Source organism: Trachemys scripta, chromosome 1 (genome assembly GCF_013100865.1).
Source record: "Trachemys scripta elegans isolate TJP31775 chromosome 1, CAS_Tse_1.0, whole genome shotgun sequence".
In the NCBI taxonomy this organism is placed as follows: Eukaryota; Metazoa; Chordata; order Testudines; family Emydidae; genus Trachemys; species Trachemys scripta.
In genome coordinates, this window is record NC_048298.1 from 107,499,405 (window position 1) to 107,519,006 (window position 19,602).

The window sequence follows — 19,602 nt, forward strand, 5'->3', positions numbered from 1 at the left end:
CTTAACAGGCCAGAATTATTCAGAAACACACCTAGACTGTTCATGGCCTTTGCTGATTGGGTTAAGGGTCAAGTGTTCTCAGAGAGATCATCAAGATGGGTATCCACTTGTATAAGAACACGTTATAAGTTAGACATATTAAAGCTTATTTCACTAGTGATTGGGCAGCCTCTGCTGCCTTTCAGAACACTTAGCATATTTCTGAAATTTGTAGGGCAACTTCACAGAGCTCAGTCCACACATCTGCAAGACATTCTTTTAAAGAAGTTTCCAGATTGGATGTCCATTTTGGCAGGGCTCTGATGTTCAAGTAGGAATCCTATTGCCTACTTCCAAAAAGACAGATATCTGTTTTTTAATCACCAGGAGTGGAATTCTTGTGGGTAATCACTTACAGAAGAAAGAATAGGTACTTAACTGATAGTAACTGTTGTTCTCTGGAATGTGTTGCCTACATGACCTGCCCTCCTTCTCCACTACTAGAGTCCTACTCCTCTGCAATTTTGTATTGGAAAAAGAACTGAGGGATGGTTGGGACTTCTCTGCCCTTTATGCCTTTGTGGGGTGGTTGGGAAGAGGACATTTAGGGCACAGGTATGGCCCTGCCAGATACTGCTGGCCAAAAGAATCCAGTCTTGAGTGTGTGGGGCACATGCATAGCAAGAATGGAATCCATGTGGGTAACATATCTCAAAGAACCATAATTGTTTTACGCTAAGTAATAGTCTTTTCTTTAACTGTTGTCTTGTATGTGTGATAAGATTTGTTAATTTACATGCCCTGAGCTGGCTGGTTCTGCAACACCAAAGACATTGCAAATCCACAAAAATAGTGATTATTGTTTTTGAGTGTTTCAAGTTTTGCAGCTACTCTGGTAGACTTTCAGAAATAGATATTTAAAGTGTAGAGGACATTTTCATAGTGATAATTTCTTTAATATATGCCATATTCTGGGTTTATCCTACTTTAGCATAGCACCTTTCAGACTTTGTTTTAAAAATGTACTCTGCCCAAATTACATTTCATGTTTAAAAAATTAAATCTTTAAATTATTTTTTTTATAAAAAAAAAATAAGATTTCATTGATTATAGCTAGTGTGATTTTAGGAGGGGAAAGAATCAAATGATTGAATACTCTCATTAAGGAAAAGAAACTATGCTGTATTTTGACTTTTCTTTTCTGGCCAATGGGAGCTGTGTTAAAAGCAGATGCGTGTGATCTCAGATCACAAAAATACCCACTGAAACCTCAATAAAATGTCATTCATAAAAAAGATTTAATTGCGTTTTAGAAAATACTTTTTTCAGCCAAAGTGTGCAGAAGCTTACAGGCCTCTTGAGTAGAGAATAACAGGCTTCGTGTGATCTATTCACAGGGTGGTTGGCTCATACACCTTGGGGAGTTTTTCCTGCACTGTTAGAGCCAAATACAACTAACTCAGCATGTAGCAGAGAGAAGGAATCTATACAGTGAGACCTAATCAGTAATTTTACAAATGTCATTTTTGGCTTTGCATCTATTTGCACAATGAACAAAAAGAAAACATCAAAACAAATGTATCTGCTGGAAGACTGACTGTCCTTGTTAACCTTATCCATAAGTTATGGGTATTTTTTTTCTAATAAATGGACCCCCAAATCGCTATCTAATAACCATATTTCAAGGTTCACCTTGAGTTTATATTTTATACCTAAAATGGATGAGCTTTCATAAAACTTTTGCTAATTCAATAGTAGTTTTTAATACTAGTAATAGTACTATTAAAAAAATAGTAGTTTTTTAAGAAGTTAAAAGTTACTAAAGAATAATTTTTTTCTTCAATCCATTTTCTATTAGATTCTAAACATTATGGTAGAATCAGCGCTAAACAATTAATACAGTAGTTTAATCTCTGAAAACCTGGTTTCAAATGTAACATCAGTTATGAAATGTGGCAGGTGATTGTTTATTTGTATCACAGAACCTACCTTCTGTTTAGTAGATGTTGAGGATTTGAGTAGCTAAGACTGCTGCAGATGAGGTTTAAGATGTATTGGCAGAGCTGGTGGGGACAGGGAAGGATTGCAGTTGCAAGACAGGGTGCTGCAGCACAGCCAAAAGGTGCATTCTTGGAACTGTTGGAGGAAAACTTTCACAGTGCCTGCTTCTAGTGTATTGAACCTGATCCTATCTTTTTTCAAGTTTATTGTCTTACCAAAATCTAGAAGTGAAGGTTTGGTTTGTTTAGGTGGTTTTGTTGTTTTTAAAATAATTCAAAAAAACTATTTTAATTCTTCAGATTTAAAATGTTAGTCCCCTAACAGATAATTCAGCTTTTAACTGGTTGGTTGAATATCTCGCGCCCCCCCCAAAAACCAACTATATGGGTATGTGTACATTGCAGTCGAGAGTGAGCCTGGGTAGACAAATTGATGCTAGTGTGCTAAAAAAATGGTGTGGACATTGCAGCTATGGTAGTGACTTGGAATAGCTGTCCAAGCTCAGACCTTGGGGGTCAGGTGGCCTTTAGAACCTGACCCACCACCTGATTCATAGTGTCCACACTGCCATTTTCAGTATGCTAGTTCAAGCCCTGCTACCATGAGTTTGTCTACCCTGGCTGGGAGGCTTGCTCTCGGCTGCGGTGCAGACTAACCCTATGAGGGATAATAAGATGTCCAATATTTGTCTTCACCAATGATTTTATCTAATATGGTTACCAGACTGCATTGTGGGAGAGTAGCCTGACACTTCACTAAGTGAAGGGGGGAGGGATAGCTCAGTGGCTTGAGCATTGGCCTGCTAAACCCAGGGTTGTGAGTTCAATCCTTAAGGGGGCCATTTAGGGAACTGGGGTAAAAATCTGCCTGGGGATTGGTCCTGCTTTGAGCAGGGGGTTGGACTAGATGACCTCCTGAGGTCCCTTCCAACCCTGATATTCTGTGATTCTATGAAGTCTTGATCTGAGCAGGGAGGTAGAAAATGAATAATCTTTGTTAATCTGGAATAAAACAAATAGAGGGCTGACACTTCATGCTCTAGGTCATTTGCCATCTATCCATTTCATTCATAGCAAAAGTTCTGCTTTCCCTTGGTGTATATTCTTTGTATCTTTTTTTAAATTCACTGGTCTAGTGAGATTACATCTTCTCAATCTACACTGATGAAAACTATTTTATTAATGGCATGCTCCCTACTTACCTTCCTCTTGCATATTCTTTGTACTTGTAAGCAGTCAAATGATAGCTATAAACAGCACCTCATAACAGCAGCCTCTGTAACACGAAGATTTTGAGGTTTTTAGTTTTATTTACATTACTTGATCTTATACCTATAAATTCAAAGCGCTCAGTAAAAGGATGTGAAAAAAAAATACTAAAAATTGCTCCTGAGCTCTGGTTAGGTTATATATGGCAAGCTGTGGGAAGCAGTGAGTGTTCCAAGAGACTAGAGTAGTTTGTTTACTCTTCCTGGAAGCCTCTTCCACCATGAGGGGTGAGAAAAAGGACATTATCATCCTTTAAGAGAAGACACTGTAGCATTCATTTCATTCCATATTCCTGCAGGAGATCTGGACTAGAAGCAAAGACTGAGTGCCAATTTCACAAACAGTTCTGAGACCAGCTATCTTTTTTTTGCTCCTGCTGTAGGCAAAATGGAGTGCAGTCTCTTTCAGCCCTCTGTACAACTAACTGTACTGCACCTTTGTGGCCCTTCACTGGTTGGTGCTTGCCAGTATCCCCTGATAGAGGAGGCCAAATATTATTGGTAACATGTTCCCACTCAGCCAAAATACTGTGTGGCCGTAGTTCAACTAAGATGGGTTTTCACCCATAAAACATTGTGAATGATTTTTTTTTCCCCCAAGGTAGCTTTAACCACTAGGGTCTCTTTTCACGCTCAATTGTCTTCCCTGATCTTTCCATAAATATGCTAACTATTTACAAAACTTTCTTGCTTTTAATTTTTAAATTCTGGCTGATCATTATATCTAGTGTTCTGCTTTATTACTCCTTTTCCTTCAGCTGGTTCTGCAGTGGTAAAGGCCACAGGATTAACTAGGGAGGTGCTGTGTAGACTCTACCAGAAAGACTACGGCATCTTGTAGGTAGTTCTTACCATGAAACAGGGAAAGCATAGGGCCTGTGTAGAGTTGCACAAGATGATCTGCTTCTGGAGTCTGATTTCTGCACCTGCTAGTCTGAACACTACAGAGCTCCAATTCCTAAATTTTGGGGCAAGTTACTATCTTCCAGTCTTTTTAGTTGGCTTCCTTTGCCCAGCCTGTGCTATCTGTCATGCATTGTGCTTTTAAAAATCTGAGTTTCCTTAGCTGCAGGAAACCAAGCCCATCTTTCCCCATCTCTTAAAGCCCTCCTGAGGCTTTTTGTTGGCACCTATACAACAGACCAGTTTAATTTTCAGGATCTGTTAGAGCAACAAACGGTTGGCATCTCTTTCCTTGTCTCAAAAATGTCATTGAACAGCAAGGAGTAGTGTAAAAAAAATGATGACAGGTTGTGGGGAGGAGAAACTCACAAACAGAAGTTCTAATTGAATGCTTGAGCTTGCTAGTTGCCCATCTGAACAAGGGTGACTCCTTGACAACTGTGACTGCTCGCTAGCTGTTAGATATGTGACTCAAAACCAAAACTGGATAGAGACGAGAAATGCTAGACTGGAAAATCAGTTGTTTGAATAGCAGTGCAAGGTGGTTTGTATTTTAATTATACAATGGTTTTTACAAAATCTGACTCTTTTTTATTTTTTGATGAATATAGCATTGATGAAAAGTCTCAGCCTATTTAATAACTTGGATTGGTGGGCAGAGACCAACCAAGCAACAAAAGACCCATGCTCTCAGATGAGGGAGGAGGGCACAGAACCCAGGAATCAGTAGATTAAAAGGGGCAAAAAATGTGGGGAAGAACAGTGGTGGAAGTATAGGTCACAAAGTCTAAACAGAGTCCAGAGAGGAACACCAAGCAGAGAACAGCAGACAATGCCCATTGCTCTGAGAAGGAGTCAGTGGATACGTGAATGTACAGGACTCCAGAAGAAGGCTCCACAGTCTCACCTCTTGTCCCCCCCAAACTATCTTTCTTCTCTTGCACTGACTGACACTCCTGGAGGCTGAATCTTATATATATATTTTTATTCACACAGCTAGTACAACATGGGCAGCAGCTACACAAGCTTCAACACACAGCCTCACCAGTGGGCTTTCACCCTGACCTTATTTTTCTAGGAGTAAGAGGGGGAACTTAGTCTCCATGGCCAATTTAGTATTTGGCCACTTGCATAGACTGCCTGCCTACCTACAGAATATGCTCAGCCGCTGAATCACTGATGTAATAACTACAATTAAAAACTGCACCATGAAGTATTATTACTAAGTGGTGGTGATGAGTTTGTGTGATGTGATCACCTATTCTCTGGAAACAGGACTGAGTGTTTGAATAGCTTAAAATTTCTTTTCTTTTTTGAGGGTAAGCTGTTTTACTTTTCAAAAACTGCCCTGGTTCTCCTATCTGGGAGAGTAGACACTGGTAAAACAAAGCAGGAAAAGGAGATAAGATTTTGAACAGCAGAAAGATGGAGTAATAAGACCATGAAATACTTTTTTCCTCCCTTTCAATGTAAAAACCTCTTCACAAGAGAGAGCTTCTCCTTAGGTTCTTACTACAACATGTTCCAAAATATGCACGTTTTATCTGGTGTATCAGGATTACAGGTCAAAAAAGCAAACGTCGTTCTGGGATGTATTAGCAGGATTGTTGTAAGCAAGACACGAGATGTAATTCTTCCACTCTACTCTGCGCTGATTAGGTCTGAACTGGAATATTGTGTCCAGTTCTGGGTGCCATGTTTCAGGAAAGATGTGAACAAATTGGAGAAAGTCCAAAGAAGAGCAACAAAAATGATTAAAGGTCTAGAAAATATGATCTATGACGGAAAATTGAAAAAATTGGGTTTGTTAAGTCTGCAATTGAAAAATTGTTCTCCTTAACTACTGAGGATAGGACAAGAAGCAATGGGCTTAAATTGTAGCAAGGGAAGTTTAGGTTGGACATTAGTAAAAACTTCTTAACTGTCAGAGTGGTTAAGCACTGGAATAAATTGCCAAGGGAGGTTGTAGAATCTCCATCATTGTAAATTTTTAAAAGCAGGTTAGACAAACACCTGTCAGGGATGGTCTAGATCAGTGGTTCTCAAACTTTTTTTTTTTTTTGCAGACCACTTGAAAATTGCTGAGGGTCTCGGCGGACAACTTCATGATCTTTCCAAATGTTTTTTGTACCGTTAGCTAGCTATTGTAAAGTACTTTGGATAAAAGTGCTATATAAAAAAAAACTATTTTGTAGTATTATGTTCTGTCAGACAGCTGCTCTGTTTTGTCCCACTGATGGAGGAAATCATCCCTCTGTGCATCTCCAGTCTGCAGAGGGTTTTGGGGACCCTTCTGGATGAAAAGCTATATAAATTTAAAATATTGTATTATCTAATAACATATGGGTTCTATGCAAACCATTTAAACCAAGGTAATAGGTAATTGTGTAGAGGTTGGGGTTGTTGGTTTTTTTTTTTTTGTAGTTTCTACACCAGTGATTCAGTTGCTGAGCACATTCAGTGTGCAGTTTAATTAATGTCCAGGAATAAAGTGTGTGATCCTTTTCTGGACTGAAACACATGCAGCTAGGCTGTCTGTCAAGAGTAGTAGTTTCAAGAACAGTGGATTGTCCTGTGGGTGGTGGTAATGCTACACCAATAAATGACTAGCTACACGCTGTGTCTCTGGCATCATGTCTACTTAAACTTCTCAGTGTAGTAGCATTTTTCCAAGTACCTAAATCTAATGAACAGGACCAACCTTTTGTGCTACTTATGCACAAAATCTATCTTTTCCTGAGATCCTGGAGCATACAGTTCTTACATGAAATATAACCTGTATGCTTGCTTATTTTCTTAGATTGTATGCCATTTAAGGCAATGAAAGTGTGTTACTATGCAATGTGTTGTAAATTTACAGTACTGAATACATGGTTTTTAAAATATTTTGTAGGGCTTTAGGCACATAAATATGTAGGAAAGATTTTTACAGCAAAGGTCTGAATAAAGGTATAAACAAAATTAAAATTTCATTCTGCATTCTTTTCAGTGTTAACAAGATTGTCAACTTCTATTTAACAAACACATGATTCCCATCTAAAATAACTAAGATAAAGCCTTATGTCACTTTAACAAGTAGCATGAAAATTCCTATAAGAAAAAGAATAAGCTTCTTACAGTTATTTCTACTGGCGTGCATTACTACTGAAGGTAGAAAAATTGAGATTAACATTAAAAATAAAAATGCAGATTAATATAGAAGAGACTACAAGTTCATCCACAGTTTATAGAGTGAAAGGGAACTGGTAAACAAAAGGAATAAACCTTAATTACATTTAAAAAAAAAATCTTTCGACGGGTTTGCAGGTGATAAGACACAATTAGATTAGTCCTCTTTTTTCAGATTGCTTAAGGATCCAAATGAATTTGAAGAATTTTTTTTCAATAAGTCTTTCCTGCATTGTTGTCCTAGAAAATATATGATTTTTAATCATAAACAACTCAGAGCTTTGCTAGGAGTTTCTGCTGTTTCTGCCTCTGCCAATTCAGATTCTTACTTGGATATAATTCATTTGACACCTGGCCATTGTGACAGAGTTCAAATAAGAAAAATATCAGGATTTTGTTACCATTACAGGTTTTATGACACTAACGGCTTTTAGGATTTTTTTTTCTTTATGCATGATGGTAGATGGAGAAGAAAGATAGTCTAGTGGTTAGGATAACAAGCCTGGCAATCAGGAGACGTTTCCTGCCCCATCACAGACTTCCTGTGTGCCTTTGGACAAGTCATTTAGACTCCTGGTGCCTCAGTTACCCATCCTTTTTTTTTTTTAATGATATCTTGCTTCTGTGAGGATAAAGATTTTGAAGAATTCAAATAATGTGGTAATGAGGGCCAAGAAGTATGACTGAATCGATTGATTAAAAAGACAAGATTGGTATTTAATTACAATATTTTTATTTCTTCGATTTAAGCATGGGAATACTATTGCTATTTTCAGAATTTGATAGCGTCCTCTGTGGTGTCCATTTTTGGAACACTAGATGGAATTTTTTCCATGATGTAAGTTTCAGGATCAGAGTTATTTAAGAAGCCCCAAAGTTGTATATTACACACTTCCCACTGGTCTTCTGGTCTTTCCACCCTTCTTTCTATTGTGAACCCTTTAAAAGCATGCTTAGCTCTTTCTGTATATTAAGCCCTCTTTAAGTGTCTTAAGTTGGTCATCCAAAAATTGAGGCACCCAGAATCATTAGTCATTTTTTAAAATCTTGGGCTTTGATTTTGACTGTCCTTATCTTTCTCTAACAGATTGCGTTTTACCTGGAATTTGGTATGAGAAGTTGCTAACCAGGGTAGGTTTGGAGACCTTGGAAAAGATCTGTCACTTTGGAAGCCTTAATGTTTTTAGGGAACCATATCATATTTCAGAGTCTTGGTCTGGAAGCAGAAGCCTATCCATAGTCAAGATTGAAACTGTATTTCCAGTAAAAGTCTATTTCCCTCCCTAATACAATATGCTTAAAAAAAGCATATTTTGGCTTGTGTTACCTTTACCCAAAGGATAATTTTATTGTCTGATTTGGGGATAACTCAGATAAGCTTCTTTCTGAGATCAAGTTAACTAGGCATTTCCATACATTCAGATACTTGTCTTTCTTTAAAGCTGTACCTTATGAAAATGTACTCGCTTTCCAATGTTTATTAAAATCTCTGCCATTCTTTTTTCCCCTAAACTCCACTTTAACAAAGATTTTTCTGTAGCAATTACCAGTTATTGTAATTAATACTCTACATCTTTTAGTCAAGTTCATCCATTCTTTAATTAATGGTGACTTTCTTGATGCTATTTAATCATTGGTCTGCCCACTTGCAGCACATAGTACTGTTGGATTCCTATCAGGATAACTAGAGGAAGGTATTTAGTACGTCCACATGGAAAATAGTCATAAAGCTACTACATTATTGCCAATGAGAGTGCAGTTCTGAAGTGCTAACCTGATAATATTCTTTAATACGATTGTTTTATTTATATAATTACACACAAAAAATTACACGAGAAGGACATTAAATGACAGTATTAAGGTTCCTGTGCAACTTTAATTCGGCTGTCTTTTGCCTATGCATTATGATACAGTCTTTAATTACGTGATCACATGCTATTTTTTCCACAGGACCCCTGCCTCATTCAGGGCATAGGATGGATGGTACTCAATAAGCAGCTAGCTGTTCAATATTTTTTTTATCCTTGTTAAATTTGTGGTCCCAGGCCTTATTTATTGTACACTAGTCAAACCCTGTTCTGAAGACATTTGTTGTTTTCTTTATTGGCTTTTCTGTGGTACTCCTCATTATAGTACCTGAGTGCTTCACAAATATTAATGAATATGCAGCACCCTTGTGAGATGAGGCGATGGTGACATCCCCAATTTACAGATGGAGAATTCAGGCACAGAGATAAATTCAAAAATTTCCAATAATTTTGGGTGCCTAATTTGAGATGCCTAGAGCTGATTCATCAGAGAATTTAGCATAATATAGAAGTTTATATGTTCAGAGCACAGTTCCCATTGACTTCAGTTGTAGCTATGAGTGCTCAGCACTTCTGCAGATCAGACCGCAGGTTATCAAGTTTGGTATCCAGAAAATGACGCGCACAAAATTAGTGACCACTGTGGAAAGTCTGGTTTAAGTGACTTGCTTAGGATCACATAGGAACTCTGTGGCAGAGGCAAGGATAGCGTCCAGTTTTCCAGGGCCACATTCACCTAAAGACCATCCTTTGTCTTCCTGCAATCCCCTGCTTCGTTCACTACACGCCTTCCAACTTCTGCAACAAGTGATGCAGGTATCCTACAGGCAACATCCTCTTTTATTACACAGTCCTGATTTGTTCCTGATTTGACTATAACAGTGTTTAAAAGAGAACTGGATAAATTCATGCTGGTTAAGTCCATTAATGGCTATTAGCCAGGATTGGTAAGGAATGGTGTCCCTAGCCTCTGTCTGTCAGAGGGTGGAGATGAATGGCAGGAGAGAGATCACTTGATCATTGCCTGTTAGGTTCACTCCCTCTGGGGCACCTGGCATTGGCCACTGTCGGTAGATAGGATACTGGGCTAGATGGATCTTTGGTCTGACCCAGTACGGCTGTTCTTATGTTCTTATGTCCCCTGATCAAGTCCATCCTGTGCACTGAAAGAAGAAAGAGTTTGTTGAAAAAATAGTATGTGATCAAGAAGGACAAATTAAGGCTGCGTGGACATTCTTCAATCTGGCGTGTCCTAAATTTTGAGTGCTTAACTTTGTAACTTCAACATTCTTCTAATGTAGGGTTTTTCATGTAATTTCCTACCATTTTGTTTGTTTGTTTGCTTGTTTTTTGTTTAAAGCAAGTGGAAAAAAAAACACTATTATATGAAACCACGTTGATGCCCCTAAACTTTGGAACTGGTAGATCTATAGCTCAGTTCTCATCCACTTGGACTAAATGGCAGGTTTCAGAGTAACAGCCGTGTTAGTCTGTATCCGCAAAAAGAAGAACAGGAGTACTTGTGGCACCTTAGAGACTAACAAATTTATTAGAGCATAAGCTTTCGTGGACTACAGCCCACTTCTTCGGATGCATATAGAATGGAACATATATTGAGGAGATATATATACACACATACAGAGAGCATAAACAGGTGGGAGTTGTCTTACCAACTCTGAGAGGCCAATTAATTAAGAGAAAAAAAACTTTTGAAGTGATAATCAAGCTAGCCCAGTACAGACAGTTTGATAATAAGTGTGAGAGTACTTACAAGGGGAGATAGAGTCAATGTTTGTAATGGCTCAGCCATTCCCAGTCCTTATTCAAACCGGAGTTGATTGTGTCTAGTTTGCATATCAATTCTAGCTCAGCAGTCTCTCTTTGGAGTCTGTTTTTGAAGTTTTTCTGTTGTAATATAGCCACCCGCAGGTCTGTCACTGAATGACCAGACAGGTTAAAGTGTTCTCCCACTGGTTTTTGAGTATTTTGATTCCTGATGTCAGATTTGTGTCCATTAATTCTTTTGCGTAGAGACTGTCCGGTTTGGCCAATGTACATGGCAGAGGGGCATTGCTGGCACATGATGGCATATATCACATTGGTAGATGTGCAGGTGAACGAGCCCCTGATGGTATGGCTGATGTGATTAGGTCCTATGATGATGTCACTTGAATAGATATGTGGACAGAGTTGGCATCAGACTCCAAAGAGAGACTGCTGAGCTAGAATTGATATGCAAACTAGACACAATCAACTCCGGTTTGAATAAGGACTGGGAATGGCTGAGCCATTACAAACATTGACTCTATCTCCCCTTGTAAGTACTCTCACACTTATTATCAAACTGTCTGTACTGGGCTAGCTTGATTATCACTTTAAAAGTTTTTTTTCTCTTAATTAATTGGCCTCTCAGAGTTGGTAAGACAACTCCCACCTGTTTATGCTCTCTGTATGTGTGTATATATATCTCCTCAATATATGTTCCATTCTATATGCATCCGAAGAAGTGGGCTGTAGTCCACGAAAGCTTATGCTCTAATAAATTTGTTAGTCTCTAAGGTGCCACAAGTACTCCTGTTCTTTTTTTTTTTGGACTAAATGGGTAATTCTCAGCACTAGAAGACTGTCATTTTGTGTGTTGACCAGCACTAGTAAGGGATGAAAAACACACTTTGCCAGTGGGCTTCACAAGTATTTGCTGACAGGAAGGGAAATGTTGGGACGTAGAAATCTGTAGTTTGATTCAGGTTCTGTAGGGTAGTGTATTCTGTTGGTTATAAACTCTTCTATTGCTCCCTCTTCCCTCCCCCCCCCCAGCTTGTCCTTATCTCTCTCTGCTCATATGCTCTCCCCATCAGATCCTGCCCCTATTCCACCCCATATGCAAGAGGTCTATTAGCAGTCAGTTTCTGCCATAGAAGCTACTTAATTTCAGTAGTGGATAGATTGCTCATGTCAATTCCAAGTAGGTGTGTGCACACCATGTGCATGGTCATCGGAAAACTTTCCCCCTAGCGGTAACTGTTGGGTCGGCTTGGAGCTCCTGGAGTCGCGCCCTCATATTGGTGTATATAGGGTTCCTGTTGACCTGCCGCCTCTTCAGTTCCTTCTTACTGTCCGTGACGGTCGTTGGAGCTGCTTTCTTCTCTCTTGCTATGGCAAGCGATCCCCTAGTGAACTTTTTCTTTGTACCTGTAAATAGTTAACGTACAGTTAGTGTTTTCAAGTAGTTTTATAGTTAGATAAGTTTCTGTTGGGGTTTCTCCCACCACGTTCTTTCCCTCTCAGAAGCCTATGCCAAGGGGAGATCCTCACAACTCCTGCTTAAAGTGCTTGTGGGAGGCCCACCGGACCAACAGGTGTAAGATCTGCAAAGGCTTTTGCCCAAGAACAAAAAGTAGAGGGACTCCATCCCCAGCCCTCATTGGACCTAAACTCAGTACTTTGGTGCAGAGTGCACCAATCTCAGTAAGAGAGGCTGCGGTGCCAAGAAAGTACTCAAGCTCTAGAGACCCTCGGCATTGCCACTCTCTGGCACTGAAGACCTGCTCCGCAGCTACCCTGCACCACTTGCATTCGCCAGTGCCGCAGAAGAAACATGATAGTGGAGTGCGTCCCATACTGGGACACTCTGCCCCTGCTCCAACTAAACTGGCACCGTTGACTCCAGCCTCTCAGAGAGGTCCATTGAGTCCGGTTCTAGTGGATTCTTCCATGCAGAAAAGCCAGGTAGAGGAGCTGGATGTTCCATTCATCCTGGACATGTTTGAGGGCAGCCAGGAACCTTATAGCAATGACAGCTCCACAGTCCCCAGCACTGGCACTGCAGAGAAGCGCTGTGCCTTGCAAGGGCAAACCAGCCATGATGCGGCACTGGTCTCCCTCCCCTCAGCACCACTCTCCGTCACCACCCCGGTCACCGAAGTTGAATTCGTCTTCAGATTCAGAGCTGGAGTCATAAGTCTCAAAGTGGAGTCGGCATCGCTCTCGACACTGTTCAAAGCAGAAAGAGGGGTAACAAATTCCCATGATGCCCTGGCTACCCCAATGGCAGATGCCAACACAGTGGCCCATCTGGACCCTGTGGTCGAATCATCAAGCCCAGGGGCCGGGCTCCAGATCGTTGTCGATCACCTTGGAAAGGCGGGTTCCCCCGACATCCTCTATGGCATGAGAACCTTTGCATGGCTTGGAGACCAGCGCCCAAGCTGGCACTGTGGCCATCACCGATGCCGGCACCGAGACAGGTACCAGTACCGCCCCCGGAACTGCACAAGAAACATCAGCACAGGAGGATCTCCGCAAATTTGGAAGGTCAAGAAGATCCAGCGCCACCAAGGGCATCATCCTCATCCTCCCAGGACGAGGCAGTAGCCGGCTCTTCTGCCACGTTGCTGGCTATGGACAACAGAGCTCACCAGGAGCTACTCCAAAATATGGCACAAAACTTGGGCCTCCAGGCAGAGAAGGTGTTGGAGGAGACCACTGATCCTATGATGTATGTTCTGACTCCCGAGGGTCCTTCAAGGGTGGCCTTGTCCCTGATTAAGACCATCCAAAACACTACCAAAACCCTATGACAGACTCCTGCCTCTCTTCTCCCCGCACCCCCCCCCCCCCGGGCTCCCTTGCAGATGTTTTTCTCCTCCCTTGGAAGGACCACCTACTTTACACATTCCCATCCATCCCGCTTGTATACAAGGTCCTGCTGAAGGTCAGAAGGGACTTGATCTCGTAGGACCACGGCCTCCTCCAGCATCCCTATCTAGAGTCTTTCCACCTCACGGCATGAAAACTCCGTGGCTAAAACCCTTGTAACTTTCATGCTCAGACCCTGCTAGAAAAGTACTCCTTGGCAGCAGGAAGCCATCCATCAACTAGGGCCACTTATTTGGCCAAGTGGAAGAGATTCTCCATTTGGGTATTACAAAAGGACACCCCACCTTTACAGTCATCGATTCCCTTTATCCTGAACTATTTGCTGCACCTGAAACAGCAAGGTCTTTCAGCGTCATCAATAAAGGTGCACTTGGCTGCTATCTCAGCTTTCCATCCCAGTTCGGCCAGTAGTTCAGTTTTCGCTAAGCCCTTGGTGAGCCGCTTCCTCAAAGTACTAGATAGACTGTACCCTCAAGTAAGACAGCCAGTTCCTCCATGGGACCTCAACGTGATGCACTCTAGATTGATGGGGCCTCTCTTTGAGCCCCTAGCAACATGCTTTCTTCTCTACCTTTCCTGGAAAGTAGTGTTCTTGGCTATAACTTCAGCCAGTAGGGTGTCTGAGCTTAAGGCCTTGACTTCTGAGCCCCCATATACTGTCTTCTATAAGGACATGGTACAGTTGCGGCCACACCCGGCCTTTCTCCCAAAGGTAGTTTCATCATTCCATGTGAACAAGGATACTTTTCTTCCAGTATTTTTTCCTAAGCCACACACTAGGAGCAGGCAGTGAATGCTCCACTCCTTGGATGTCAGGCGAGCGTTAGCCTTCTACATTGAAAGAACAAAGCCATTTAAAAAATCAACACAACTCTTCATTGCAATTGCAGAGCAGAGGAATGGGCTTACAGTGTCATCCCAAAGAATGTCTTTATGGATCACAGCCTATATCAGGGCATGCTACGACCTGGCTATGATACCTGCCCTGGTGATGATGGCACACTCTGTGAGGGCACAGGCATCCTCGGCAGCGTTCCCATTCAAGACCATCTGCAGGGCAGCAGCATGGTTATCGATCCACACCTTTACATGGCACTATGCCATTATGCAGCAGGCCAGCAATGATGCCACATTTGGCAGAGCACTGCTGCGATTTGTGATCTGCTGAACTCTGACCTCTCCTCCTAGGAGATTCTTGGGAGTCACCTATTCGAGTAAGCACTCAAATAAGAAAAAATGATTATCTACCTTCTCATAACTGTTGCTCTTGGAGATGTGTTCTTCATGTCCATTCTAAGACCCACCCGCCTGCCCCTCTGTCAGAGTATCTGGCAAGAAGGAACTGAAGAGGCGGCGGGTTGACAGGGACCTATATACACCGCCACGAAGGCGCGCCTCCAGGAGCTCCACAGCCAACCCAACAGGTACCACTAGGGCAAAAACCTTCCGACAACTGTGCATGCGGTGCACACGCACCTACTTGGAATGGACATGAGCAACACATCTCAAAGAACAACAGTTATGAGAAGGTAAGTAACTGTTTTTTCTTGTGAGTCCAAAATTTCAGATTCTTTGAGATGAAATGCACTATATAAATGCTGCTCTGGTTCTAGCTCTCCAGAAGCAGAGTTCTCTGAAGGAAAGGGAAGAGTCTTCTTTGTATAGTGAGTTTTACGCACCTTTTCTGTGCAAAAAAATTGGGAAATAGTTGAAGGGCATATATTGGGCATGTATAACAAGTCTTCATATACAGAAATGTAGGGCAGGAAGTGCTCAAGAGGCATCAAGTCCAGCTCCGCGCACTGAGGCAGGATGAAATAAACCTAGAACATCCCTGACATGTTTTTTTTTTTCAACCTGTTCTTAAAAATCTCCAGTGATGGGGATTCCATAACCTTCCTTGGAATCTATTCCAGAGCTTAACTACACTTATAATTAGAAAGTTTTTTCCTAATATCTAACCTAATCTCCCTTGCTGCAGAGTAAGCCCATTACTATTTGTCCTACGTTTAGTGGACATGGAGAATAATTGATCACCATCCTCTTTATAACAGCCCTTAACATATTTGAAGACTCTTTAGGTCCCTCCCTCAGTCTTCTTTTCTCAAGACTATACATGTACAGTTTTTTAATCTTTCTTCATAGATCGTTTTCTAAATCTTTTATCATTTTTGTTGCTGTCCTCTAGATTTTCTCCAATTTGTCCATATCTTTCCTAAATTGTGGCATCCAGAATTGGACATAGTACTCCAGCTGAGGCCTCACTAATGCCAAGCAGAGCAGAAAAATTACCTCCCGCATCTTGCATCCAACATTCCTGTTAATACATCCTGGAATAATATTAGCCTTTTTGGCAGCTGCATCACATTGTTCACATTTATGATCCACTATTCAGATCATTTTTATGAGTACTAGCACTTAGCTAGTTGTCCCCCATTTTGTAGTTGTGAATTTGATTTTTCTTCCCAAATGAAGTACCTTGCATTTGTCTTCATTTAATTTCATCTTGTTGATTTCAGATCAGTTCTCCAATTTATCAAGGTCATTTTGAATTCTAATCCTGTCCCTCAAAGTGCTTGCAGCCCTTCCTCTCTTGAGATCATTTACAAATTTTATAAGCATACTCTCCACTCCATTATCCAAGTCACTAATGAAAATATTGAATTGTACCAGACCCAGCACTGACCCCTCTGGACCCACTAGATGTGCTCTCCCATTTTGACAGCGAACCATTGATAACTACTCTTTGAATACAATCTTTCAATTAGTTGTGCATCCGACTTATAGTAATTTCATCTAGATCACATTTCACTAGTTTGCTTATGAGAATGTCACGTGGGACTGTGTAAAAAGCCTTACTAAAATCAAGATATGTCACATTTGCTGCTGCTTCTTCCTCCCCCCTCCCCCATCCACTAGGGTAGTAAACCTGTCAGAGAAGGAAATTAGGTTGGTTTGGCATGATTTGTTCTTGACAAATTCATGCTGGCTATTCATTATAACCCTATTATCCTCTAGGTACTTACAAATTGATAGTTCATTGGTTTATTCCAGTATCTTTCCAGGTATTGAAGTTAGGCTGATTGTTCTATAACTCTACAGGTCCTCTTTGTTCCACTTTTGAAAGATAAGTACTATGTTTGCCCTTCTCCCATCCTCCATGAGCTCTTGAAGAGAATTGCCACCGGTTCCAAGATTGCTTCAGCAAGTTCCTTAAGTATCCTAGGATGAATTTTATCAGGCCCTATCAACTTGAAGACATCTAACTCATCCAACTATTCTTTAAATTGTTCTTTCCCTGTTTTGGCTTGCATTCCTTCCCCTTGTTGTTAATATTAATTTTCTTGAGTATCTAGTGACAATTAACCTTTTTAGTGAAGACTGAAACAAAATAGGCATTAACCACCTCAGCCTGTTTTTATTAGCTCTCCCCCCACACTAAGTAGAAGATCTACACTTTCCTTCATCTTACTCTTGCTCCAAATGTATTTAAAGAACTTCTTACTAGATTTTATGTTCCTTCTTAAGCGTAACTCATTTTGTGCCTTAGCCTTTCTGATTTCGTCCCTATATGGGTGCTGTTCGTTTGTCCTCATTAACAATTGGTCTGTGTTTCCACTTTTTGTAGGATTCCTTTTTGATTTTCAGGTCATTAACGAATTCCCGATCGGAGCCATTTTGGCCTTTTACTGTTCTTTCTATCTTTCCTTTGGATTGGAATAATTGGCAGTTGCACATTTAATAATTTTATCGCTTAGATTTTCTTCCCACGGGATCTTATCTACCAGTTCTCTGAGTTTGTTGAAGTCTGCTTTTTTAAAGTCCATTGTCCTTATTCTGCTTATGATCATCTGTGCTTCTATTGGCAGGGTAAGAGGCAACATGCAGTTCACGTGGGCAATGAAAGAGGCTGGGTCACATCCCCTACACCTTCCCAATTACTTCACTTTTTTCAAGTTTTAGGTTTCTTTGCCCAAGACACATGTGACCTGTCTTTTTTTTTTTTTTTTTTTTACAATAATTGAACCATTACAGCCAAGTTTACTATAAATCCCTATCTTATTCAAGGTCTTCACTAGAGCCACATGATTTTTTCCATCAAAGATACAGTAGGATTGCCCTAGGCTGCACTTTATGCAGCTTCCATAACTCTGGCTTGGATCAAGTGGTTTAAGGCACTAGGGAGTTGCATGGGCTCTCTCAAAATCTGCCTTTAGGAAATACTTATGTTTGCCTTAGAATTTCTGGCTGACTGCTTCTTCAACATTCAGATGATCCTTTACATACACTATGGGAGCCAATTCATTAGCAAGTCTTGCTTTTTGGCTCAGACTCTGGGCAGCAAATTTCATGTCAAAAGTTCATTTAATCAGCTTGCTTTTCAAGAGAGACCTTTTAATGGAGAGGACTTGGACTTTGCAGAAGATAATCTATTTTTTATTTTAATCAGTGGTACGCCTTTATTTCTGTAGTTCAGAATGCACCAGCAAATAGTGATAACAAGCAATATTTTTCTAATGGATAAATTTAGCTTCATCAAATTTATCAAAACAAATCCATACACCTATCCTTAATGTAGGAATTTAATTAGCATACCCATGTGAAACACTGTGTGTTGGGATTATTTAACTATATTTTCTATAAATTAAATCTGCTTTCTATCTTTATTTAACAGTACAGAAATAACTCTGTTGTACAAGCTCAGTTCAGTGCTGACAAAGTATTTAAGAAAAGTTATGTAATCACTGAGCAGATCAGCTTTCAGAGTGGACTCAGTGCCCATTACCATGATGCAGCACTAGCCCAGAGCAGCTTATCAATTATACTACTTGTGTCCATGTAGTATCCCTAGAATCAGCTGTAGTTTTTTGGAAAGGGCATTTATAGGTACACCAATGATTCTATAATGTCATAAGCAAAGGACTTCGGCTTCCATATTTCTCGAGACACCTCATCTTGGTTATCTTCCTTGATTGAGAAGAGCTAGAAGAGACTGTCTCTGGAAGCCATCAGCACTGTTCTTTTCTCTGTGATGAGAGTGTCTGTCTGCAAAGCAACACCAAGGGAGTTTGCTATCTATGCAGTTACTCCAGCCCCAGCTGGCTCAGGGAGCAAAAACCACAGCCTAGGAATTGAACCCAAATTCCTTGTATGGCACTGCAGAGCACTGACCAGCCTATAAATCAGTTAATTGGTGTATACTGCAAAGAGGTAATCTCTTTGCTGTGAGCTCTGAAGGAAATATCAAAGCAGCCGAAGTTGTTTGTGATCTGTTCTAAATGTCTTTCTGAAATGCCTTCAGAAGGAACATTCTTCTCCTCCTGTGTGTGTGATGCACCAAAAAGGAAGCTAGTTTATGATTTTTTTCTAAACATTAAATTAAAGAGTTCTCTATGCTAGTTGTATGATATTTGGGAGGAAAGCTTGGGACCAAAGAATCTGTCTTTTATTCCAGAGTCCAAACTCCAGATGTAATTATGGAGAAAAAGGCTGAGGAAGCAAAGCTGGTCTGTTTTATTTTGATTGGACCAAAAGTTTAGACTTAAGTTTTCTGTGGTCAGGAGACAGAGATTAAAGGGTCTGTAATTAGGTTCCATACTCCATGTGTCTTAATGCCCAGAAAGGCCAAACCCCTGCTGTGGGCAATGTTAGTTGCCAGAACCATCAAGAATAATTCACAGATGCGAGTGAAAAAGGAAATTATGCACACTTTCTTGTCTCTCTAAGAGGGGGGTGGGGAATATACCACAAAATATCTAGTAAACAAGTAGAATTTGAGGTTGGAGAAAATAGTTTTACTGCTTGAAGCAGATGGCC

At 40.6% G+C, this 19,602-nt stretch overlaps 1 protein-coding gene across 15 annotated transcripts in view; it reads left to right on the top strand.

The window, feature by feature from the left end:
• The window catches only part of ERC1 (ELKS/RAB6-interacting/CAST family member 1), a 530,185-nt gene that overhangs the window by 241,830 nt on the left and 268,753 nt on the right, over positions 1-19,602 (top strand). The gene's annotated exons all lie outside the window — the stretch shown is intronic.